At 43.4% G+C, this 27,563-nt stretch overlaps 1 protein-coding gene and 1 long non-coding RNA gene across 2 annotated transcripts in view; both read right to left on the reverse strand.

The window, feature by feature from the left end:
* Window positions 1-27,563, reverse strand: part of LOC308590908 (uncharacterized protein F13E9.13, mitochondrial-like) — a 546,161-nt gene that overhangs the window by 147,423 nt on the left and 371,175 nt on the right. The gene's annotated exons all lie outside the window — the stretch shown is intronic.
* On the reverse strand, window positions 19,156-25,599 carry LOC308591227. The gene is made up of 3 exons (XR_014010075.1): window positions 25,315-25,599; window positions 23,225-23,370; window positions 19,156-19,627 (listed from the first exon to the last, which is right to left on the reverse strand). It is a non-coding gene; the product is annotated as an uncharacterized lncRNA (long non-coding RNA).

Raw genomic sequence — 27,563 nt, forward strand, 5'->3', positions numbered from 1 at the left:
TGTGGGCTTTGACATTGTAATGCCATAAGGATTCTCCATTAGAACATAGATGGAATTCTCTTAACGTTTGAGTGGATGTATGGATTTATGTATTGATTTGTTATTTTTCTGAAACGAGACTTTCAGCAAATGCTTGGAATTATATAACTAGAAGAAGAAGAAAAAGAGTTTGGCTTTCGCAACTGAAAATGTATTCCCCCCCCCCCGACTCTCTCCACACTGCTTGCCTTAATAGAGTTCTCAACACACACACACCAAAACAGATACCAGGGATTAAACCTGGGACCTTCTCCCTGCAAAATTGAAGCTCTACCACTGAGCTGTGCTCCTTTCATAGCGTGAATTCTCTCCCCCACCCCCATTGCTTACCATCATGCTTATGAGGTCTTTCTCTTCCCAGGGCCAGAGATAGTACTCTGATATAAGCCAGGAACTAGGAGCCATTGGACAGGCAATAATTCAGACTAAAGAACAAGGCCACATCTGTACCATGCATTTAAAACACTTTGATAACACTTTTAACAGCCATGGCTCCCCCTCAAAGAATGCCGGAAAGTGTAGTTTGTTATGAGCACTGAGAGTTTTTAAGAGACCTCAATTCCCCTCACGGAGGTACAGTTCTCACAAATTCCCTGGGAACAGGAGTTAATTGTTTAATCACTCTAGGAACTGTTGTCGGTGGTACTTGGCAACACTGAACTAGGCAAGAGTGTGCAAAAAGGATTGTCATATAATGAATATACAGTGGTACCCCGGGTTAAAAACTTAATTCGTTCCGGAGGTCCGTTCTTAACCTGAAACTGTTCTGAACCTGATGTACCACTTTAGCTAATGGGGCCTCCTGCTGCCGCCGCACGATTTCTATTCTCATCCTGAAGCAAAGTTCTTAACCTGAGGTACTATTTCTGGGTTAGCGGAGTCTGTAACCTGAAGCGTCTGTAACCTGAAGCATCTGTAACATGAGGTACAACTGTAGACTCTTCCAGAATCATGGTGATGTTGTAAGGGAAGGGAGGAGCCTGCCATTCAAACAAAATAATAACAATAATTCACCCCATGCCAAACGGGGCATGCCAAAATCAGAACTGTACACAGGCTCCCTTGTGTCCTTGGCAAGGAGCTCCTCTGACGCACCCAGAGGAGGCTGTGCACCACACCTGGTCACCTAGAGCAGCAGAAGAGTGGTCCAGGGAGTGTGTGGATGAGCTCCTATCCACTCCAAGCCAAAGTGGAGAGGTGTGATGTTCATGCCTTCCTAGCTAATCCCTAGGCATGCCCCTGGCCAAAATAAGCTTTATGTGCAGAAGCCAGTATTTTTAATGTAGTGCTATTAAAAGTCTTATGTGGCAGTTTATGGCTGAGTGCTTCCATATATCCTGTGAGAAAAATTAATTCAATTATACTTCTGAAGAATTGTTTAATGGATCATTAGTTTACAATATGGTCTACTTTCTTGAGAAATTTTGTTGGTTTGTTCATTTCTTTTGGCACCACAATGACAACATTTAGCCTGATGGGCCTTTGTTCTTGGGAGAGATGACGGAACCTAAGGATTGTCTCTATAATGCATATTACCCACGGTATATTAATATCCCATTGAAACCAAAGCTTCAGTTCAGCCCTGAATATGCACACTGGTTCAGACTGTCAAATAATGTTGCCCTGCCCCTTGTTTAAAAGTTCAGAAGCTTCACTTAATTGTACAATGCTAGAATTTGGGGCCTTCCAATTAAACTGAATATTTTCACGAGGAACCTGTTTTTACTATCTGTCTTTTAATAGATTTGTGTTGATTCTATTGATGTTACTTTTTAAACTATTGTCTTTTGTATATTCTTAGCTTGTTGCATTTTAATTTGTGTTGTAATTTGTGTAAGGGGGAATATAAATAAAAACGAGGAGCAGGAGGATGGAAGATTTGGGACAGGAAAGGGGAAGTTCTTCTTCCCACAGTGCATTACTAAATTACATCCCATGAGATGTGTAATGATTTTTACCAACCTGGGTGGTTTTAATACAGGATTTGATAAATTTTTGGAGGCTAAAGCTATCAATGGCTATTAGTCATGATGGCTGTTCTACCTCCACGGTCAGTGGCAGTGTGTCTTTGGAACGCAGAGAGTGCTGTTGTGACCAGGTACTGCATGGAGAAAGTGGGTGGAAAAAACCTCTCTCATAACACTAAACTTTGTGGACCTCTGGTAAAGTTGAAGCAAGCAGGACACAAGCACAGGAGTGAGTGCTCTCCCCTCCTGCAGTTTCCAGAAACTGGGATTCGGGAGCATTACCACCTCCAGCAGTGGAGGCAGAGCAGAGCCATCATGGCTTGTTGTTGTTGTTTAGTTGTTTAGTGGTGTCCGACTCTTCGTGACCCCATGGACCAGAGCACGCCAGGCCCTCCTGTCTTCCACTGCCTCCCGCAGTTTGGTCAAACTCATGCTGGTAGCTTCAAGAACACTGTCCAACCATCTCGTCCTCTGTCATCCCCCTCTCCTTGTGCCCTCCATCTTTCCCAACATCAGGGTCTTTTCCAGGGAGTCTTCTCTTCTCATGAGGTGGCCAAAGTATTGGAGCCTCAGCTTCAGGATCTGGTCTGTCCTTCCAGTGAGCCCTCAGGGCTGATTTCCTTAAGAATGGATAGGTTTGATCTTATTGCGGTCCATCGGACTCTCAAGAGTCTCCTCCAGCACCATAATTCAAAAGCATCAATTCTTCGGCGATCAGCCTTCTTTTTATGGTCCAGCTCTCACTTCCAGCTCTCACTTCCATACATCACTACTGGGAAAACCATAGCTTTTACTATACGGACCTTTGTTGGCAAGGTGATGTCTCTACTTTTTAAGATGCTGTCTAGGTTTGTCATGGCTAGTAGACTTTTATAGCCCTCTCCATGAATTTGCCTAACTTCCTGTTAAAGCCAACTAGGTTGTTGCACCCCTGAGTAATAAAAAGTGGGATGGGAAGAGCCTTCTAAGCCAGGGGTCCAGATGCAGTGAATCTGTCCAACAGATCATGTTCTGAAAGTTAATGGAATACTCTTATTCATATAGCTACTTATCCTTCACAACTGTTGTTTTCTGATGTGGGCCAATTCCAGAGGCTTAAAGGTAAAACATTAAATTGTTTTCCATCATCACTGATGGGCAATTATTTGCCCTGTCATGCTGGCAAGCCCATAGTCTAGCATGAATTAATGCGACCTGACAAGGTGTTATGACATTGCAATAATCAAAATATCGATGAACATGCAGCTAATTTTGTCTGGCATCGTCATCTATCACATCAGGAAGTGAGCGCAAGACACTGAAACTGGAGTCATTCAGTGGAAACTGAGTCCAGCGGTTGCCAAAAGATCTCATCCTCATTGAAGCGGAAAGAAGAAGATTATAAACCAACTGGAATTATGTTAAGCCGGATGAACAGGAAACTTTAAAGTGTACCGTAGCAACGCATCTTCCTACATGTTACTCTCTGGACGGTGAGGTTGCCAAAGTGTTGAAAGGGAGGTAGTCACAGATGGTGCCTGAACATGCGTAAATTCACTTCACTCAAGAGCAGATGGATATATATATATTTTGCAAGTGAACATCTGAAACAGTGGCTCTAGGGAAATTACAAACTCACTCTTCAAGTGCGCACTGCAATGTCCTCTAGCAACTCATCCCTTCACCTTACTCCACCACTGAGCTCAGGAAGAAACTTCAGAGTTGGGTTTGGATACATTACTGTTGAAATGTGTCATAGAACAGCAGGAGATGAGCTGAGGAGACCCTATTTTCAGGGCCACCACCCTTTGCGGTTTGTGGTGTGGTGGTGTGAGAGAGTGACTCCTCTGTGTTGGCTTCAAGGTTGTGGGCTGCCTTTTCCTCCAAGGTGTGTTTTACATCGCCGCTGAATGCTTTTATTGACAATGTGCAGAAAAATGCATTTACTAAGTCATGATGTCTATGTTTCATCCCCACAGTCACAGGATCATGCCTCTGAATAACAGTTGCTGGGAATCGCAGGAGGGAAGAATTCTGTTGTGCTTAGCTCCTGCTTCCAGGGTTCCCATAGGCATCTGGGTGGCCACTGTGAGAATAGAATACTGAACTAGATGGGCCGTTTGCCTGATCCAGCAACCTTACATTGTGTTCTTATGTAAAGTATGTGCAAAAAATTGCATATATTCCTGAAAATAACATACAAGAGATTGACAGATTTTGCTCATCCCTAGAACTGACTGCAATGAGCAGCACTTCAGTTGACGAGAAACAAAAAAAAGTTTTGTCTACGATATGCAGTTTGCACATGCAAATCATTAATTGGAACTGTTTCACCCAGGGAACACATGCAGATGTCAATCAGGTATGTGCACAAGCAAAATGATTGTGCTCATCCCAGGCTCCACTTCTGCAGTGTTTCAGCTGTCCAGTTACAGGTAGGTAGCCGTGTTGGTCTGCCATAGTCAAAATAAAAAAATTCCTTCCAGTAGCACCTTAAAGACCAACTAAGTTAGTTCTTGGTATGAGCTTTCGTGTGTATGCACACTTCTTCAGATACACTTCAGCTGTCCAGAACAGCAAAATGGCCTGAGCCTTGCTTCAGGAGATGACCATGTGCCGACGTGTGAACTAGCCAAAATTTTCACTGCAAAATCAACTCTGCTTTCAGCTAACACATTTTAACAAGGCTGATGATCTGTCTAGTTTCTTAAACGTTATTTTAGTGGATGAGTGGCATGGTGGGGGGTGGGGAATAGCATTTCCAAAAACAAAAATAATAAAAAATCAATTTATCTGCTGCATGCGACTCAGGAATAATGAGATGGAGGGCACTGTGCTGCTGGTGTGTGCCTGAAACAAAAGGAAAGAAATAAATCTTGACAGGGATGCTTTAAGATTCATTCAAGAAAAGGTCATCTCCTCTCTATTTTCTGGACTTAGGAGAGCCTTGTTCGTTCGGCTGCACAGCCGCTTGCTGTATAAAATATGCACTTAGGCCAAGAGGTCCGTTAATGGATGCTTCATCATCTGCAGCCACTTATGTTCTCTGCTAGGTAGCTCCTCCACGAGACTAGACATCGGGATTGTCTCCCATGCTTTGTCCAATTCATCAACCTGGTGACTCATCATCAGCATGCTGAGACTTTATTCAAAGAAGCAACAAGGCTCTTGATCTTGTCTTAATCATGCCCAACTCCTTCGTTCTGGTGGAGACTGGAGCCCATTGGCATGGTAGGCTGAATGGCAGGGAGGCCAGCAGTTGTTGTTGTGTAGTCGATCTGACTCTTCGTGACCCCATGGACCAGAGCACACCAGGCACTCCTGTCTTCCACTGCCTCCCGCAGTTTGGTCAAACTCATGTTGGTAACTTTGAGAACACCGTCCAAACATCTTGTCCTCTGTCATCCCTTTCTCCTTGTGCCCTCAAACTTTCCCAACATCAGGGTCTTTTCCAGGGAGTCTTCTCTTCTCATGAGGTGGCCAAAGTATTGGAGCCTTAGCTTCAGGATCTCTCCTTCCAGTGAGCGCTCAGGGCTGGTTTCCTTCAGAATGGATAGTAGGTGGTGCCAATGAACCAGCTACCTCGTGTTTTGCCCCCATCCTCCTACCTGAAGAGTTCTACCACTACAATATTACTTTGATTGAGTCTTTCAGGAAGGAGGAGAGATGGGGGAATTTTTTTGTGTGGATGTCCTTCCCAGAAGGTCCATCCAGAAAGGTATGTATGCTTTTGGGAATGACCCCATCAGTGGAGACATGGAAAGGGAACTACCATTGCTGAAGCATCTCTCTGGCCTTCCTTGCTTCTCTGCAGATCCCAGGAATGCTGCACCCATGCAGGCGCTACCTTTCTCGCTCCTCATCTCCATCTCCGATCCCCTAAACATTGAGAGCAGGGATGGAAGAGGGATTTGATTCAGTTTACATTTACCAAATTCACACTTACCAAAACAAGATGTGAACCAACACGCAGCCATCCTCAGGAAGCTGCACTTCTCCCGATCTTGCAGTGCTGTTCCCCAGCCAAGAAATGTGTGCAAGAATGCATTTACTAGGGTAAAGCATGCATAGAAATACATATAGTAGCATTGTTGAACCAGGATGCTGGACCAGATTGGCTGTTTGCCTGATCCTGCAGGGTCATCTTATGTCTAACGTTTGCATGTTCTCGACTGCCATTATCTTGTACTTTTGGCCAGAATGCCTCTTAGCAATAATTCTACATCCTGATCCCTCCCACAGACATTCTTGGGGCGAGGGGAGGCAGGAGAGATACCATTGGCCAGGTTTTCCCCCCCTCAACATTTCTGACCACACCACACTGTGGAGGTTGAGAAGTCTCATGTGAAGCAATGTTGCATCATATCTGCGGAGAGAGCTCTCAGCATAGGTAACCCTACAATGCCAGAGAATTTCACTGGTGCCTAGGAGTGGGAGTCTGAAACTCTTTTGCTCACTTTTAAAGGGGCCATTTGGGACATGTTTTCCATTTCAACTGAACAAAGATTCCTCTGGAATACCAATAATGGCAACAATTGGTCTTTTGAGACTGGGACCCTGTACTTGCTTACCTGGGAGCAAGCCCCATTGAGCTCAGCGAGGCTTACGTCTGAGTAGACTCGTATGGGATTGTGCTATCTTAGTGTAAAATGCACTCTCCTAGAAAATCGGTAGAAATTTTCCTTTAAAATTAAATTAGTTGTTAAAAATGCTTTAGAAACCTTAAACGTTCCTATCAAATAAATAAATATACAAACGTGTGTTTGTGTGTGCCATACATGCACACATGCACATGTGTGTGTAAGAGTACATTCCACCATTCTCATTAATATTTTGCTTAGACTTCTGCGTAGGGGTAAGAACGTTTTGAGGCAAATGCTCAGAAGCTTTCCAGTGAACTCAGCATGTTCTCTTAGTATAGCCTCCAGCCATTATGAGCAAAATGGCCAAAAGCAACTTCTAAAATAAGTTAATAAATTAGTACTTTTTTTAAAAAAGGAATAAGAAAATGAAGCTTATTCACATTTAAATAAACAATGTAAGGACAACTTAAGAAAATGTAAGAGGCGGCAGCATTTTAAGAGCATCCTTACAAAATCCAAAGTAATAAAAGCAAGCCAGCATTAAAATATTGATTGCCCTGATGGCATCGCAGTGGTCAACATTGTCTGCACCATAGAAAAAGGTCGTGTGCCAGCCACATTGAAGAGCTCAACATAAGCTCCAGTCCTGACCACAGGTTCACTCTAAGCAAATGTTGCCAGTGCAAAGAAGAGACGGATAATGATTTGCATTAAAACAGGCCACAACTTGATTGCTAATGCACTAAATCAATTCTGCAGCTTAAAAGTAGCAACTGCAGACTCAATTAAAGGGTGGAGGAGACACGCTAACGTCCCAACGTCCATGAGATCTGGAGTGGCCATCCCAGCCAATGGCCTTTGGGGACCTGCTCAGTACTGAGATGCCCAGTGGACTTATGGCATGTTGCCATCTGCTGGAGGGGAACACCAGCACTCCAAAGTATCAGACCAACACACACACACCAGCCAGCCAGCCAGCTCCAACTTGTGGTCTTTATATGCACAAAAGCTGCCCCAGGTCATCTGACCCTTTAAAAAATATAGCTCTCTTTTTCTCTCCTAGAAAAGACTGTGCAAGGGGTGTGGGGGTGTGAATGAGACTGGCAAACCTATGAGACTTTACAGACTTATTATGAGGCACAAAGCAGCATAAAACAACTCCTGCTACTCACAATAAAACTCACTCAACTGCTGGGAGCTCTGATATCTAACCCAGCTTACCCCCTTACCTGATACAAGTTTGGGTCTAGCCAGCTCCTCCAACACTGCCCGTCTACCTGCCAAAGCTCTGATAACAAAAAAATTAGAAGAAATTATAGCCAAAAAATAATAATACATATCCTAAGGTAGTCAGAAGCCCCAAGAAAGGCCAAAAAGAAAGATAAGGGCAATCAGAGTTTGACAAATGTTCCTGCCTGGCCCTGCCAGGAGACTACGTATCAGGGGGTATTGTTTGCTTGTTTTATTTATTAAAAAACTATCAGTGTTATTTACAACAATTGTACATAAAACCATATAGTAAAAATCCTATTAAAAGTTCAAATCCAAAATCAGCTGACTTTTGTGGAAATGTGTGTTATTAGTTGCCTGCAGAGGCTTGGTGAAATGGGAAGGTTTTCAGCAGGCATTTAAAAGTTGGAAGCTGGCTACTCTGTATCTATTGGCAGAGTATTCCACAGGACCGGCCGATGACACTGAAAGCTCAGCTCCTTGTTGATGTCAAATGAGACTCAACAACTCCGGGGATGACCAACAATGCTCTTGCAGATGATCTCGGTGATTAAGTTGGGTTTAGGCAATCCCTGAGGTTTCCTAGACCTAAGTTGTTCAGGGCTTTGTAAATGAATACAAGGACCTTGATCCTGACTCAGTAGAAGATGAGCAGCTGGAGCAGATGCTTAAACTACAGAGCCACATGTCCTCCACCAGGTGCCTCCATCAGCAGTCTAGATGGCACATTCTGCAGCAGCTGGAGCTTCCAAAGGAGCCCCATAGGGAGCACATTGCAGTAATGAAGACACAACATGTGTGTGAGAGAGAGAGAAAGTGGGTGTTACCAGCCCTGTAGGATCAAAGTGGGTCTGACTTAAATGCCCACACCTCCCAACTTCTTGAAACCAACTCATCCTAAGCATGAAGATTCCCATGTCTTCTGTATGGGTCATCTAATTGTGGTTGCCTGCTCTTTCCAGTCTTCCAGACTACCCCAACATAACAACAGACACCATAAGCTTTTGTCATTGGTGATACACTGATACACTGAGTCAACTATTAAGCCTTTCAGGGTTATTATATTATATATTATATTTGTTTTATCATCATTAAACTTGTTCTTAATTACATTTGCAGATTGAGTACTGCCATTACTGAGAATGCTATCTGAAATATACTAGTCCATATGTCAGTACGGCTGTTATTTGTGCATAGTGATTTCATTGACGTGAGTGGCCAACTCTTGTCTTTATATTATTATTTGTATTAAGATTTATAGTTTGGTTCAGAATCTGTATTAATTAAGTGGTATTTTGTATTGTATTTATTACCGGTTAGCTCATCACTTCATCCAGACAAATTAGCTTGGTGGCTAGTTTGTCTGTGACAAATTGTGTGAAAAATATTTTTGGATGACTAAAGAAGACCCACAGTGTTGAAAACCATTTGTTCTTGGGTATAACTTATTATTTAAAAGAAATTAGTTTGTTGATCAGGCATCCATTCATATATATCATCGTATTAATGCACTTGTATTCATCATTTCATTGTATTTGAATCTGTTTTCTCTATTGTGGTAATAAAGGGTTGTACATTTATATCTTTATAGCATTTTAGCAGCAGTCAGTTTTACTTTTTGGGCGATGCTCAACTAAGCTTCATGGAGTAGATCCACTGGAATTCACAAACGTGACTAGGTCCATTAATTTCAGTAGGTCTACTTTGAGTAAAACTTAGGCTGCATTCAGGCAGCACTTGATTCAATTTTCTCAAAATTCCCTTACCCAATAATTCCCATGTTGTACATGATCTTTTCAAAATATAAGTAATATCTGGGAAACTATCGGAATCCGCCAGGTGTGTGTGTGTGTGTTGTGCTCATTTCCATGTTATTTGCTTCCGGGGGGTGGGGGCTGGGCTGCTTGCAACTCCATTAACCCACAAAATCTTGGCAGTTTTGTGTTGCAATTTTATGTGATGAAATTTGGGGTGGTCTCCCATCATACAGTTCTTTCTTACTATTTAAAATTTAGCAGGACATGGTGGCATATTGATCAAAAGTCCACACAACGGATCACACTTTATGGAGACTATCTTATGCATGTCTACTCAGAGGTTCCACTGAGTTCAATCACTCTTCCACCTGGGTATGTGTGTACAGAGTATACATGGGGAAACATTTCAAGCCCAAGAGTGGCATTTCCTCCCAAGCAACCTTCCATAGACCTCATGTCAGTGGTAGGCAGGGCCAGGGACAAAACCAGGAGGCACAACTAATGGGAAATTTAGGATAATCTAGGTTTTATATACCCTCACACACTCTATCCTCCATCCAGGCAATCAAAAGTCATTATTAGGGTTGATGGACACAGTCCTGCCAAGCAAAAAATGCTTATGTGAAGCTGGGGTACTGAGAGAGATGGCTTGGGAAGAGGGAACTGGGGGTCGAGAGAAGGTGTTGCCTGGAGAGAGTCCTGAGGGTCAGGCATAAAGTCCTGTGTTTGATCCCTAGGTTTGTGGTTCCCATTGCTAGTGTATAGGCATGGCCATCTTAGGGTGGTATTCTATGCTAGACCTGCTGGTTGATTCATTAATAGCTTCATTAATTTCAACAGGTTACTCTGAGTAGGACTTTGTTGTTGTTGTTGTTTAGTCGTGTCCAACTCTTCGTGACCCTGCTTGGCAGGGGGTTGGACTCGATGGCCCTTGTGGTCTCTTCCAACTCTATGATTCTATGATTCTATGATTCTATGACCCCATGGACCGGAGCACACCAGGCACTTCTGTCTTCCACTGCCTCCCGCAGTTTGGTCAAACTCATGCTGGTAGCTTCAAGAACACTCTCCAACCATCTCCTCCTCTGTTGTCCCCTTCTCCTTGTGCCCTCAATCTTTCCCAACATCAGAGTCTTTTCCAGGGAGTCTTCTCTTCTCATGAGATGGCCAAAGTATTGGAGCCTCAGCTTCAGGATCTGCCCTCCCAGTGAGCACTCAGGGCTGATTTCCTTAAGAATGGAGAGGTTTGATCTTCTTGCAGTCCATAGGACTCTCAAGAGTCTCCTCCAGCACCATAATTCAAAAGCATCAATTCCTCGGCGATCAGCCTTCTTTATGGTCCAGCTCTCACTTCCATACATCACTACTGGGAAAATCATAGCTTTAACTATATGGACCTTTGTCGGCAAGGTGATGTCTCTGCTTTTTAAGATGCTGTCTAGAGTAGGACTTTAGCTGAATGCAATCTTTAGCTTTGTCTGGTTTTTCTAAATAAGCACACAGGAAGCTGCATTATACAACATAAGTCTATTTCTCTGTCCAATGCGGGGGGCGGGGGAGGGGGGAGATGCTGGTATTTTCTGCATGTATGCTACAAGTGAACTACAGTTCCCACCCCAAGGAAGGGATCTCCAAGGAGCTTTGCAACAGGCAATAAAGCAATCAAATGCAATAAAGCAAAAGGTTTTTTAAATGGTGGGAGGGACTCAGCCAGTGACCAAGAAATGAAATATTGATCAAATGCCACCCAAGGCTTGAATGAACAATTGTGAAAATGAGATATTAATCAAAGGCTGACAGAATGCCTCCAAAGGCCCAGGAGAACATAAGCATTTTGAATAGGGATGTACCCCTTAACAACACAGGCACCTCATTAATATGGCTGCCAAAGGATGATAAAGAAACTGTCGCCTAACAGCCACCCACCTCAGTTCTGAAGACAGGGACACCCAGAGACCTAGGGTAACTGGGGAGGCCCAGGTTCCAATCTGCATACAGCCAATGAAGCTCGCTGGGTGACCTTGGGCCAGTCACCATCATTCAGTGTAACTTACCTTACAGAGTTGGTATGGTGATAAAATGAGGAGAGAGAGTACCATGTATACCCCCTTGAGCTCACTGAGAGAAAGATGGAATGTAAATGTAATTGACTGATTAATTAGTTAATTAAAGGCAAATTCTTCAGGTACCTCATCCCAGACTGCTTAAAATTAGCGCCCCTGCTTATTGCTCCTGTGTACTCACTAGGAATGTAAGAAGGCAGTGATTGCCATCCCGTTCTGGGTTCATTACAATCAGAGCTGTTTCCATTCCATTCCAGTTCAGCTTCCTCTGAAACAAAGGTTTATCATTCCGCTATCAGCAATAGTAAAAGCTTACGGAATTTATTTCAATTGAAGGGAAATAATGAATACCACTCATATTCGCTTGCATGATTTCTGTTCCTGGCCTCAGACAAGCATGCAAAATGTGGGGAAATTTGCTCCCATTTCCATTTTCAATGGAATTCTCCAACTTCACTAATCCACACTGGCGCTACATGCATTCCCAGCCGACATGCAACCCATAAAAGAGTGGTGCTAACATGAAATTGGGGAGAGATTATTACAATCTAAAAACAAGATTTGATCAGGTCACAAGAGGCTAAATGAAATTATGTATTTTGTGTGTGGTGGGGAGGAGGGCAACACTGAGCCTATTGGATGCCAGCTGAAACCCCTAACTCAAAACAACTTTAAGGACAGTTAAAACCCTTGTGACAGAATGAAGTGGGAATGAGGTGCCAGAATGGACTGTTCTACTTCAAAACTGAAGGTTAGGGGTTATATTCTTTAATGCTGGCCCATTTTTAAAAGTAGAAAACTAGCAGATGGGGGAGTGGATAGGGCTAAAACTCTTCTTGTTGTGTTAGATTTTTTACTTGCAGTGTTTTGGCTTGTTTTCACATGGGAACATTAGAAAATAGCATTCTCTGCTTGCAGTGATACAGTTCACTCTACCACCCGAGGATTCAAATGCCTCATTTTGATGTATATGTACATCAGGCATCACTCAGAGGCAATGGTAACTGTTGGAACTGGTAGGGTGGAAGTGAGGGAGACCAACAGTAGGTGGCGCCAGAGCCGCCCCCTCCTACCTATTGAGCTTGACAAAGGCAAGACTGAGTCTAAGAAGGGAACTGACAGACAGGAGGACTGCATGTAAGGAGGAAGGCAGGTGAGGGCAGATTGAGGTTAGTGAGTCAGTGCCCTATTTGCCCCAATGGACCAGCTTCCATTGGTCAAGGGATGTACTTTGCATTGAGCCATGGAGAAAATAGGCACTCAGTACATATTCTATGTGGGACGTGGGTGGGTTAAATCACAGAGCCTAGGACTTACTGATCGGAAGGTTGGTGGTTTGAATCCCTGCAACAGGGTGAGCTCCGTTTGCTTGGTCCCTGCTCCTGCCAACCTAGCAGTTTGAAAGCACAAGTAGCAGTTTGAAAGTGCAAGTAGATAAACAGGTACTGCTCCGACGGGAAGGTAAACAGCGTTTCCGTGCGCTGCTCTGGTTCACCAGAAGCGGCTTAGTTATGCATGCCACATGACCCGGAAGCTGTACGCCGGCTCCCTCAGCCAATAAAGCGAGATGAGCACCGCAACCCCAGAGTCGGCCACGGCTGGACCTAATGGTGAGGGGTTCCTTTACCTTTACTTACATATTCTATACAGCCATGGCCTCCTCTTGCACTGAGCCACTTCCAGCTCAGAGTTACAGACACATAGTAACAGCTGTTTTTAAAATCTTGTGTTTAGTACAATTTTAACACAATAAATTACATTTCTTGGGTGTCTCGCTGAGGGATTTGTCCAATAACTGCACAATTGACCTCTGACTCTCCCTAGAAGTGCCTCTGCTGATATTCCATCAAAGAGCAGCCTACCATCTCAAAGCCTAACCTACATGTCTTGTGCAGGTACATCAAAAGATGAATGACAGAAAGTATGAGTTATGCATTTCAAAAGCAGCTCCATCCGTCTACGTTCCTGGGCATGCTGTAGGAAAAATGGGAATACGCCATTCTATATTTATCCTTAACTGTCCACTGATGACAGCTATCTTTCCAAAGCATGTAAGATTTGGAGCACCATCTGTATCTCTATTGTACTAAAGTTATTTCAGCAAATATGATAAAAATACAAAGACGAAGGAAGAGAGTCACAAAATAGTTACATTAATTTAGAACATCGTACCATACACACCATGTTACATAGTTGACAGTAGCTCTTTAACTTGCCAGACACAGCAACAGAAGAAGGGGGTTCCATCTTTATTACTTAGTCCAGACTATAAAACTGTATCAGTTGCTCCAAGATACTTCCAAGCCAAGATGCTTCTCCTGGTTCAGCTTTGGGACTGCTGTTGATGATCCTGAATTATCATCTTGATCCTTGCCATGGTCCTGGTAGCCTTGCAGTTTATTTGAGAGATCTGGTCCTGCCGGCATCCATCTTGCTCAGACCACCATCTTCTCTTGGTTTTAGACACCCCACTGGATCAGTACCACCTAGATAGAAGAGGTGGGAGAATGGTGGAAAGTGTTTATGTCCTTCTTCATCAGTGCAAAATACAGCCTCTTTTAAATGAGGCTGGACAACCGCAGCTGGAGTGCTAAAGCACATGCTTTTCATCTACATTTGTATGAGCACATTTTATACAAATCGGTTTCTTCTTTTTATTATGATTCATTTCTTCTTGGGCTGATGCATAAGTGGCCAGTCTATCTAATACATTGGTGGGAGTTAACTCCATGTTGTTTTTAAGTTGATGTGAATCAACTTCCAGGATGTGGGGAGGGAGGGGTTCAACCCCATTGCAGTGCAGACAACAGGGATGTCAAAACTTGTAACTGAGTTTCTGATCTCACTTTCAAGCCTGTCAAAAGCTCAGCTTTGCCTGTGTGTTTACACACACACACACACACACACACACACACACACACACACACCTCTCTCAGAGAGCTGTGCTCATTTCCCCAGCACTTTTGGAGGAGAATAGCAGGAAGAGAATGCCAGCCACTGAACCGACTGTGAACGTCATCCTGAAATGCATCCTCCGAGTATTGACGATAAATTACGGGGCTTCAGCAGTGCTACAAATCCTGTGCTTCAACATGTCCAAAAGGAACTATTATGCTCCCAACCTAGTATAAAATAATCACAGTAAAATAGGTGGACTTGTCAAGTGGTTAAAAGATAACACTGAAATACACAGCACTCGGTTTGCGACGGAGCCATCAAAGGCAGTAAATAATGGTGGAGAAAACAGCAACCCGGGCCAAAACATTGTTATTGTTGTGGAAATCATCTGCCTCTCAATGGCTCCAACCAGATTCAATAGCAAGAATCAAAGGCAGTCCAAGGGCTGCAAAGAACCTGAAGTTAGTCGGTTCCAAAATTGTAGTTCACATCTCTAGTTTTTTTCATCCATTGTCTTCATCATGAACACCATTGTTATTGTTGTTGTTGTTCCTCTTATTATGCATGGTGTTTTGTAGAGCTTCATAATCAAAGCAAATAGGCCACAATGTCATGAACCCAGTCGTGAATAGCAGTCAGGATTCTGGTACAGAGGAGGATGAACTAATTCAATCTGAAATACCAACATCTCCATGATTTTATTACTTTACTCAGACCCAAAGACTGACCCAAAGTCCATAAACCAGGGGTCCTTTTGAACCACCCCAGACTGGGACACCACAAAACAGCACTCCCTCTGCTTTAGTTTGTAGGTCTCATCCTGTCTGCTTATCAGTGGAAATAATGCACAAACTAGGAGCTGTCTCAGAGGTGATAGATGCTAGGCTCCAGGTCAGAGGACCACAGCTCCCAAAAGTGGGGGTTGGAGAGCTGTGGTCCTCCAGATGGCCCTGGACTCCAAAACTCATTCTCCCTAGTTAGCATGGTCAGTGGTCAGGAATACCAGCAGTTGCAGTCCAAAAGCACCTGGAGGGTCATAGGTGCCTTCAAGGTTCTTTGCTGTTTAGAAAGGACATAGAGTTGGATGTATGGTCTAAAAGACCAATGTCTAAAAGACATTGGCCAAGCACCACATCTCATCAGAGCAGACTGCCTGCATGGAGCTATCCTTGGTCCTGCAGCTCCAGCCAAACATCACCTGTCTGACTAAGCCAGCTTCAGGCACCCAAAATTCCCTGTGGACTTCTTCTCATGAACTAGAGAAGGGGAATGCTCTACGGAGAGTGCTGAGGGCCAGAAGGAGAGGCCTGGAGGACCTTGTTTGGCCCCTGGGCCCAAGGCTCTCCATTCCTGATCTAGATTATGATGACCCACCAGCCACAAGAAGCATAGTGCAGGATGTCTCAAATGCCCAAAGAATAAAGGGAGCAAGTTTGACAAAATGCTGAAAAATCAAATCAGTAATGATAAAGTGCTTCCTGGACTTTTATTACAGAATGATGGAGAAATTGTGTTTCCGAACCAAAAAGGAAAGCAAAGAAGAAGAAAAAGAGTCATTCTGGCAGTATTTTCAACAAATCTTCAAGGTTCATTTACAGTGCAAAAGCCTGGCGGCCCTGGAGATCTGACAAGGAGGAACAAAAAGTTTTCAGGCTCATCTTCCCATAAAATTACAAAGTCACCCTTTCCATAATCAATAGCTATAAATCTCTCTTATGCACTTCACAGCCTTCGTTCATCTATACCGAACCAACTGCCAGCAGGAAAAGAAAAGAAACAAGGGCATCCCCGTCAGATATTAGCCCTCTTCCAGGGGTGGGCAGCACATGGCGCCTTGGCCTAAATGCATGCTGGGGCAGGGAAGCAAGAGGGAAAGTGGTGGCAGAAAGAGAGGTCAGCAGTACTCATGCTACAATCTGTGGAAGGCAGGAGTGAGCTGCCTGCCCTTTTCCTTACCCACAGTACCCCCATGCAGCAATGCTCCACAGCACTGTGGGAAATTAAAAATGGCTCACTGCTCTTTGTCACTGAAGCGTACATAAGACAGAGCCCAGAGAGTGTGAAACTGGGTCAAGAGCAGACATCAGCCCTCATGGATCCAAGGACAGCAGGTGATGATGTCAACCCTACTCTGCAGGCTCAGATCATGACAGAAACATAATATATGGCTTGGCCCCAGGTCACCTGAAAGGTCCTTTTATGAACCTGCCCAGGTTCTAAGATCCTCAAATGAACACCTTCTCTTGGTCCCATAAACATCAAAAGCATGGTTGGTGGTAACACAAGAGAAGGAGCCTTTTTTGTGGCTACTCCCAGATTGTGGAAGCAGAGAGACTAGATTGACTCCCTCTTTGTTATTCTTCCACCAGCAGGCTAAGACCTTCTTCGTCAGAAAGGCCTGTGAAAACTGATGCTGATCACTGGACTGCTATCAGGACAAACTGTATTTCAGCTGCTAGATCTAATTGTGTTTTGAATATTTTAACTAATGTTTTAAACTAGTTTTTATCACTTACTGTTCTATAATGATGTTTTTAAATATTGGCAGCTGCCTTCAATATGTACTTGGGAGAAAGGCAGGATATTATTCTTATTCTTATTCTTATTCTTCTTATTATTATTATTAATCCAACTTCCTTGGAAATTCTAAATCAGAGAGAATACATTGTTGTTTCCTTGTGATAAATCAGGCATCCCTAATTCGCTCATCTAACCATCTGGGCAAGACTCCTGTGGAATGTGTTCATCAGTATATTTACTGCAGAGATATTCTAATTAGATGGCGTGGTAATCTCCCATCACTTTGAATCGGATCAGATGGTCCACTGATATATCAGCACAACCAACTCAGATTGGGAAGTGGGTCACACCAATATATCCTTCATCACATGACTTCCTTAATCTGATGCAATTTGTTTTACACAGATATGGAGGCATCCTCATCTCATCACCAAATACTTCTCGAATGGAGAATGTTTTCATAACAGAATCTTAACCTCACAGCATATGCCAACAACACTGTTATTCTGATCTCTGTTTTTTGTATATTCAATTCTATTTACCAGCTGATTTTTTTAAAAAAAAGAATGGATGGAAGAGAGGCAGTGTATTGTGTATGTGAAACTTTTCCCAATGGCTGTTTGTTGAAAACCTTCCTTTCCAGCTGATCGAAATAGCCCTCAATGTAAAGCTGGTTAGAATGAGAACAATATTGGCCAATCTGCATTTTACTCAGTGTGTGAAAGCCTGTATACATTGAAGATGCTGAGATAATTGTAGTTCATCAGTTGCACATCTGTAAAAATGCATGGCAAACAATGTCAGTAAATGGGCAAGTCATCAATGTCACAATATTCTCTACAGCAGTGATATCCCACTTTAGAATGAGTATGGTATAATGGTTAAAGCAGGTCTCCCCCAACCTGGTGCTCTCCATTTGTGTTGAGATGCCTATGATACCTCAGCCAGACCTGATGTCACCACACAGTCCAAGCTTTGCAGAAAAAAAAATGCTTATGTCAGTATTTCCCAATATGGTGCCTTGTCAATGTTTTAGACCACAACTCCCATCATACCTGACTATTGGCCATGCAACAGGAGCTGATGGGTGTTGGTCAAAGCACCATGTTGGGGAAGGCTGGTATGCGTGATTGGCTATGATGAAGCTGTCAATGATAGTGTTGAGGAGCAGGTCTGCCATTCCAAAGACCACTTCAAGAAACTTATTGGCACAGTGAACTATCTTGTCTTTCTGAAATGCATAAGATATTGTCAGTATAGCAAAACAGATATGATAAACTCATATAATTTTTCCCCTTGCTGATAAGCAATGAGCAAAATGTTTGCCTGCAATTTAATTAAAATCCAGTAGCGCCAAAGTATCCAGAACTTAAGCTTCCCTTCTATTAGTCTTTGCAAATTGGAAATTATATTCAAAACACAACAAAAATAATATATAAAAGATCTACTGGTTCTGAGAAATTGTTAATCTTCACAACAACAAAAATGTCAGTGCTCTAAAACACATAAATTCTATCAAAATTAATAATACTAATATATGTTTCATAAAAATGAAATTGGAAAACTAATTTAAATTAATTTTATTGGTGGAGAAATGGAATCAGGTGCATAAACGTGGGTCAAAAAACTGTTAAGTGCACCGCCGAAAAAAGTCTTACTTATAAAATACATTATCTCTGGCATTACACACTGGAAAGATCATCCCCAAAAAATCTACCAGTGTCCAAATTCTTTTGTAAATGTATTGGGAGAAAAAGGCACTTTTGTCCACATGTGATGGGAATGCTTTGTAATTAAAGAACTCTCCTAGACTGTTAGAGAGATAACTGAAGGCAGTTTCCAAATGGACAATGTAGAAAGGATGTTGGGTCATGTAAAATACCCGTTTTGTAGTGACAGGATTGTTTTAGTATCTCATTTCCTGATAGCTGTGCAAGGATAATTACAAAAATGTGGAGAAGCATTGAACTAATTGTTTATAGCTGGTAATTATAATGATTAAAGCTCTGGCAATTGATCAACGCTTAAGGTAGACCTGGGATATTATGGTACCAATTAAAGTTACCAGCTGTAAACAATTACGGAAGCAGGAAATTAAGACCAAAGTGACTTTTCAACAGAAGTGGGACACCATTTATTGTGTGATGGAATCAAAAGAATGCTCATGAAATTGTTTGGTTCAATATTGTACTGATTCAATTCAAGAGGCCATAGTGCAAGATGACATATTTCTCAGGTGTTGACTGCAGTAGGATTGGGAACCTCTAGCTGACAGACTGGTTGGCAGTACTGGCATTGTGTATTTCTACTCCCACAGTGGTTTCGAAAAACCACTGGATCGTAGAAGAGGGCAAGGCTACTTCTTTTGGCAAAACACATGCTGCCAATGTGCGCTCCTGAGACTTTTTGTGGGCAGGAAGAGGGGAGAAATTTAAAAGCAAAGCTGCACTTTACAAAACAACACATAAACTGAAGCACACACATCCTTCAAAATCTGCACTTGTCCGAATTTTGCAATGCAGTTCGCCAGCCAAGCAACATGTACAGCATGCATCCAGTAGGGTGAATTGTGCATCAAAATGCATATGTTCCTGAAAATAACATACCAAAATGCATTATATTAGGGGAAATGTGCCAAAATGTGCATATTGGGCAAAAGTGCATACCAAAAAAATAAATACATAGATTAGGAGAAAATTGCACTAAAACACTGATGGATTTTGCCATGGACATATAAATTAAAAAACACTGCAAACTAATATGGAAACTCTGCAAACTAATATGGAGTTCAGTTGATAACTGAGAGAAACTGAATTCGACAGGTTTGCCCATCCAACGAGGCAGATCTTCCTGCTGCTCCCATTGGGCGTCATTCCTGCCTCAGCCTTTGCCATCTGCAATTTTGGCCAAAACATCTAGTGCTATCTCTTCACCTGGAAGGCCCGACCTAAAGCGCAGTACTGAAGGAATGTTGTCTGTGTATAATTTCAATTTAAGGCTAGGGGCTTCTTAAGAAGGGGCGCGGGTGGCGCTGTAGGTTAAACCACTGTGCTGCTTGGGCTTGCCGATCGGAAGGTCGGCGGGTCGAATCCCCACAATGGGGTGAGTTCCCGTTGTTCGGTCCCAGCTCCTGCCAACCTAGCAGTTCAAAAGCACACAGTGCAAGTAGATAAATAGGTACCACTCTGGTGGGAAGGTAAACAGCGTTTCCGTGCGCTGCTCTGGTTTGCCAGAAGCAGCTTAGTCATGCCGGCCACATGACCCGTAAAAATTGTCTGGGGAAGCAGACAAATGCCGGCTCCCTTGGCCTGTAAAGCGAGATGAGTGCTGCAACCCCAGAGTCGTTTGTGACTGGACTTACTTGCTAGTGGCCCCTTTACCTGCTCCTTAAGAATTAAGAGAAGGATGCAACTCTTGCTTGCATGGTGTTCAGTGATGTGTAGATCAGACTCCCCATTCACATATTGGAGCTACTGCATCAGGATGTAAATGTTGGTCATACTGCTTGTATAACTGTTGCCTGCCATTTAGAAAGCAGAAACAAAGATTACCAGCTCCCTAGAGAGCTCTTTGCTTGAAGATCAAAGGACTAAAACCTAGATAATCATCTTTACTTTTATTCCAATTATGGAATGGCATTCCATCTTGCTGCTTTACCAAAATGCAATGGCATGGCCTTCTAAAGCTTGTTATTTGCATTTTATATCTCACCCCCCACCCCTCCACATGTCAGCATGATGTATTTAATCTAAGCCCTTTTTTCTTTAGATACAAATCCAAGCCAGCATGGTCAATAGTCAGGGATGGAATCATAGAATTGTAGAGGTGGACGAAACCCCAAAGGACATCTAGTCCAACCCCCGCAATGCAAGAATCACAGATAAAGAATCCCTCGCAGGTGGCCATCCAGCCTCTATTTAAAAACCTCCAGTAAAGTAGAATCTACCAGCTTCCAAGGTAGTCCATTACCCTGTCAATTCTTATTGTCAGAAAGTTCTTCCTAATGCTTACATTCATACATCATACATCATTCTATTTGTATGCCACCTTTCCATAGTAAAAGCATGCTCAAGCGGCTTACAACATGAAAAAATCACATACTGTAATTACAAACATAGCAAAAGTAGTAATAAACAATAAATAAACCATCAAAATGTACACCACCAAACTGAAATGATTTTCACATAAATCATAAGATCTAAAATAAAGATATAAAAAGTTTATATCAATAACAGCAACAACCCCACCACCACCACCAAACAACCCCCCCCAACAGTGCCCCAGCCCAAGAGTCTGTGCAGCAGCTTCAGCTTGTGTAGCTGGAGCCAGTCAGGGCCTGACCTGGCCAGGTGGGGAAAGGCCTACAAGATATAGAGACTGTCTTTCAGGACTCAAAGCCAAGATGGTTTTGTTGGAATCTCCTTTCTTGTACAGTGGTACCTCTGGTTGCGAATGGGATCCGTTCCAGAGCCCCATTTGCAACATGAGCAGAATGCAACCTGTGTGTCCACGTCTGTGCGTGTGCAGGTCGCGAATCGCCACTTCTGTGCATGCATGTGACATCATTCTGAGCATCTGCGTATGTGCGAGCAGCGAAACCTGGAAGTAACCCTTTCCGGTACTTCCAGGTAGCTGCAGTGGCGTAGCGTGGGGGTGCAGGGGGGGCCGGCCGCACCGGGCGCAACATCTGGGGTTAGGGTTAGGGGGCGCAAATCCACGGGTTAGGGGGCGCAAATCCACGGGTTAGGGGGCGCAAATTACTTGCCTTGCCCCGGGTGCTGACAACCCACGCTACGCCACTGGGTAGCTGCAGGACGCAACCTGGAAAGACGTAACCTGAACCAAACTTAACAAGAGGTATGACTGTAATTTGAATCCACTGGTTCAAGTCCTACCATCTGGCGACACAGAAAAAAAACTGGCTCCATCTTCCATGAGACACCCCTCATGTATTTGAAAATGGCTATCATCTCTCTTCTCCTGACTAAACATTTTAAATTAATTAACCAGTTAATAGATTGGTCGGTCGCTTTATCTTGCCCAGGGCAACCCAAAGCAACTTACAACAAGCCCCCTGGGGAATCTAAAGCAGATTCTTCCTCACATCAAGGCTTCAGTGCAGCCCCCTCAGCATCCTTGACTTGGATACAGCAAATCCCCAACTCTCTCACCAATTCCTTATAAGGCTTGGTTTCCAGACCCTTTATCATCTTGTCCACCCTTCTCTCAGCACTTTAGAACTTGTCATATCCTTCTTAAACTGTGGTGCCCATTACACCAGGTGGGGCCTGACTAAGGCAGAATAGAGCAGTACTATTAATTCCATTGATGTGGACACTGAACTTCTGTTGATGCAGCCTAAAATTGCATTAGATTTTTTTTGCTGCTGCATCATACTTTTGACCTAGTTTTGGGAATGATGGGAGATGGAGACCAGCAATGTCTAAAGGGCATTGTATTGGCTGCTTATGAAATCAGACCCACCATGATGGTGCTCAGGTTGATACACCTTCTCAATGCAGTATCTAGAGTAAAGAATACCTCCTTAAAATACAGAGATTTCCCATATCTAGCTTAGGATATCAATGCAGAAGGTGATTCAATAAGTCCAGGGAAAGGAAGGCACCTTTGACGGGGCCTACCCTTTCATTCAAGGGAACTGCAATAAAAATCTAGAACGCAAGCTACACAACTGGCTCCATGTTTTTCTTTCTCGACTGCACCAAGGCAGACAGAGATCATATATTTCAATGCTTCCCCCATTGATAGGGCAGCATGCCTCCTCTGTCACATGGTATTTTTGTTTACATTATGAGTTGGGCTGCAACTTTTTGTCGACTTACCTATTGAAAATATTTGAAACATGCCCCTGATAGACTAAACCACCAATTTTAAATTCTTTCACTACATTTTGTTTACATACACTTTGTATTTATATCATTATTTTTTAAAGAAAATAATTGTTGGTGGTGACTGTCATGGCTACCAATGTGTGGGGGCAAAAGGCAGTGGAAATGTCTCTTCTCAGATATTGCCTACAGCAGTCATCACCTCTGCTGTGATTTCTGCATTGCAGGAGGTTGGACTATTTGTTTAGAAGATGCTCATTGCTCCATTTTGATCAGTATTTTCTATACTTACTGGCAGCAGCTCTGCAGGGTTTCAGAAAGAGTCTTTCCAAGCCCTACCTGGAGCTGCCATTGGGGATTGAACCTGGGACCTTCTGCATGGCAATCAGGTGCTCCACCACAGACCAACAGGCCTTCCCATTGATAATAGCAGGAGGGCTGAGATGCCATTCAGGCTCCAGACAGCAAAATGTCTTGATCTGGTGCTGTAAACAATACAGTGGTACCTCGGGTTACATACGCTTCAGGTTACAGACTCCGCTAACCCAGAAATAGTGCTTCAGGTTAAGAACTTTACTTCAGGATGAGAACAGAAATCGCGCTCCAGCGGCGCAGCAGCAGCAGGAGGCCTCATTAGCTAAAGTGGTGCTTCAGGTTAAGAACAGTTTCAGGTTAAGTACGGACCTCCGGAACGAATTAAGTACTTAACCTGAGGTACCACTGTACTTTAAAAATGCAACTCCTTCCACCTGCACTCTGTAGGGGTGCAGTCCAGCAAAGATACCCCCATCTCATGCTTCTGCCAGCAGTGCTTCAAGTGCATTGTGCTCTTAATTAACAATTGACAAATCACGTTGCTTTCAGATCAATTTTGGCGTCTTATTAAATTGCGTTAACATTTTCATTTTTCAGCACGCAAATGGTTTGCACTTATTTATTTATTTATTTATTTTAAAATATCATAAACAGCGGGTGGGGTAGAAACATCTTTTATTTCTAGATTAAGACATGATGCGCCAATTTTCAGCCTTGAGAAAAATTTTACGAGGCGGTTATAAACCCCTGCTAATAGAGGTTTATAATGGAACTGCTGACACAACCTTATGCACTACTTTAATAAAAAGAGTGAGCACGCAAGTCAGGTCTGGAGTAGGGGATCGACCCATAACTCACGGGAGGCAAAGCATTAAGGGAATTATAAATGTCAGTTCCTTATGATTTTTCTGTATCTCATAAAATAGAATAAAAAACCACCATCTATTCTTCTAATATCTGTTTTCCATTTCCTCTTAAATTAATAGAAGAGCTGGCCTGTAATATTGATTTGATTTTTCTAGGGTGTTTTTTTTTTAAAAAAAAAAAAAAGCTTAAAAGCTCTCTGTTCTGTAGCTGTTGATTCAGTCCCCCTCCCCCCCCTCAATTGTAAGCTCAGTCTGCTCCTTGACTTACATAGGTTTTCATAACTGCATTCAAATGACTAAAACTGTTTTCTGTTCAAGAAATAACATTATGGAGAAAATGAATTGACCGTGCAATTTGGCATTCTGCCAGAAATCATTACATAGCAGAGGTGGAGAAGCTCCCCTCCCCCCCCCCCCGGTCAAGGTGTTCATTCCCTTCTTAGAAAAAGTGGATAGAGAAAAGTTTTTCTCCATCTCTTCTAACTCTAGAACTTGTTGGCATCCAATGAAGCTGAACGCTGGAAGATTCCAGAAAGTTAAAATAAATGACCTTTTCATAGTTAAACTATGGAACCTAGCTCCCACAGGAGGTAAGTGATAACCACTAACTTGGATGCCTTTAAAAGAAAATGGGACAAATTCATGAATGCTAAGGCTATCAATGGCTACTATTCTGTGGAACAACCCTGTGTTTCCAGAAGTGTCTGTTCATCTCCTTCAAATCCAGTTGTTGGCATCTGTCTGTCTTGACAGACAATGGAGTGCACTTCTAGGGGTGAAGTTAAACCACTGCATTAGGAGAACTGATGTGACTTCTGCAATGCATAAGCCTGGCAGTGTGTATGAAGGTCCTGGACTGCCTAGATGATAAGAACCCCCCTTGGTTTCACTGATGTCATCCAAAGGAAAGCAGAGCAATATGTTTGGCACCAGCATGGCTGTAGGAGTTGCTGAAAGGAGGTGACAAGGCGCCATCCAATCGCCTTAGGGACTCCCCTGCAGATTTGTCTTTTCTTCCCCAAAAATATCCTGCAAGGCAGAGGGAGTTTGGGTTCAGGGTTTTCCTTCTTCTATATGGGCTACCTTCCCAGGTTGATGAGCCCCTTTTGCCCCTCACTTCCCCTACACGTGCAGAAACCGCCTTCTTGACCGTTGGACCTGATATTGGTCTTGTCTGTTCAATTTGCCTTCACATGTAGGAGAAGTCCCTAACTCATCGAGTGTTTGAGACCCATCACCTACCATCACCTGGTTTAGACAGGCAGTCAAAGCCATTCTCAGGGTGTGGCTGCTGGCGCATACTGGCAGCTTCTAGAAACCACAAGTGAGAACTGAGTGCAAGATGGGGAGCAAAGGTGGACAAACTACCCCAAAAGGAGCATGATGTGTCCCCCACCAAAGATACTACCCTTTCCCTAACACCCCATACACCCCAAATCCAGTATGGCCCTGAAACCTCCCTTCTTCTTCTTTGGAACCATGAAGAACATGGAGTAGCAACTACAGCACTGCTCTCTCAGGGGCACAGGCTCTATAGCAGGCTTCCTCAACCTCAGCCCTCCAGATGTTTTACGAGTACAATTCCCTTCATCCCTGACCACTAGTCCTGCTAGCTAGGGAACATGGGAGTTGTAGGCCAAAAACATCTGGAGGGCCGAGGTTGAGGAAGCCTTCTCTATAGCATTGATGGATATCAGGTGCTGAATGGCTATGAGGCCCCTCCCAGTTGTTCCACAGGCAGGAGTATGCAAATTAGACAGATCTTACCTCACAGTGGGAGGGCAATACCACCAGTTGCCTGTCAGGTATGAGCCAGCTCCAAGCGGAAGTTTGCAGCTAACTGCAGAAAATAGGCAGGAACAGAGAGCCTGCTCTGATGTTAGTCCCCACCCATCTGGCTGGGTTTCCCCAGTCAGACAGAGGAAAGTTGGCAGCTGCATACTTCGGCTCCTCCTGACCTTGACGTGCAAGCTGATAAGACAGGAATGGAGAGCAGGCTAAAACGCAGTCGAAGCACTCCAGAAGCACAAACAGGTGGGAAAGAGTGAAGAGACAGCCTCTCGGAGAATGGGGAAGAGGCAGGGGCTGACCCACTCAGTCCGAGGACTCGGCGAATGGGAGGGTTGCAAGATAGGAAGCAAAACAAACGACGTAAGACGTGAAAGTTCAGTTGCTTCTCGTCACATCGGAAGCAGTCTTCAGAAGGGTCGTTTTGATTGATGATGTTGGAGGCTGTGTTAGAGCCGTCTAGAGCAGGCATAGGCAAACTTGGCCCTCCAGATGTTTTGGGACTACAATTCCCAACATTCCTGATCACTGGTCCTGTTAGCTAGGGAAGTGAGTTGTAGTTCCAAAACATCTGGAGGGCCGAGTTTGCCTATGCCTGTTCCAGAGCTATCTGTTTGTTTTGACAATAAATTGTACTTTTTAATTAACTATGCTTACTGTGATATCAAGCTGGGAACCTGGACTCCTGACATTGCCAAGGTAATCCAGCTCAGATGATCATGGTAAGATAAATGCACCGCATCTGATAAATACAATATGTCACCTGAGCAAAATGCAAGAACTGCAACTCTTGAGGAAGAGTTGTGGTAAAAACAACAACAACAACAACAACAACAACAACAACAACAACAACAACAACAACAGTACAGAACTGAACTAAGGAGTGTTACAACACTAGAATGTATTCAGTTAGAGAGAATACTTTAAAAAACAAAAACAAATATATAAACAAATTTGACCAATGCATAGCCAATAACCAAAACTAGCCTAGGGTGTGTAAGATCCCCTTCATCCCATGCAGAAAATGTGCTTTTCATGCGAGGTCAAATGTCACAATTTCCTGCAGGGGGATGGGATCCTTGGATGAAACATTATCAGGGTTCAAGGACATGCTCTACTCAGGCTAAAGCTCTCGGAGGGAGTGCCAAGTGAGGCCAGCAAGGGATGTATGGCATGAAGAGATCCCCCAAGTTCAGAAAGGGAGACCTGGAGGCATGCGGTTGAGCTCTGAGACTATGGTTCCTCCTACTTCTTCTCCAAGAGGGCCTGAACCAGTTATTTATTTATTTATATCTATATAACCACTTTCTTCCATATCTATATAACCACTTTCTTCCAAGGAGCTCAAGGTGGCATACCTGCTTCTCATTCTTCCCCCACTTTATCCTCTCAACAGCCCTGTGAGGTAGGTTTTTGGCTGAGAAGCTTAAGGTCACCCAGGGAGTCTCATGGTTAAGTGGGGATTTGAACCCTGGTCTCCCAGGTCCTAGTCCAACGCTCTAACCACTACACCACACTGGCTCTCATACTGCTTTAAATGTAGATATTTCTTTTTTGCAAATTAAAATGATAAAAGGTAGCCCATCGGCTTCTCCTCCTCAAGGAACTTAATTTCCCCTATTTAAAATGCAGAGCTGGATGAATATGTCAGCACTGAGGAGTAGGCAGGAAGACTTGAGCATTGAGGGGTAGGAAGGAAGCACCTGAGC

The sequence above is a fragment of the Podarcis bocagei genome, assembly GCF_964188305.1.
Source record: "Podarcis bocagei genome assembly, chromosome: 7".
NCBI classification, from domain to species: Eukaryota; Metazoa; Chordata; class Lepidosauria; order Squamata; family Lacertidae; genus Podarcis; species Podarcis bocagei.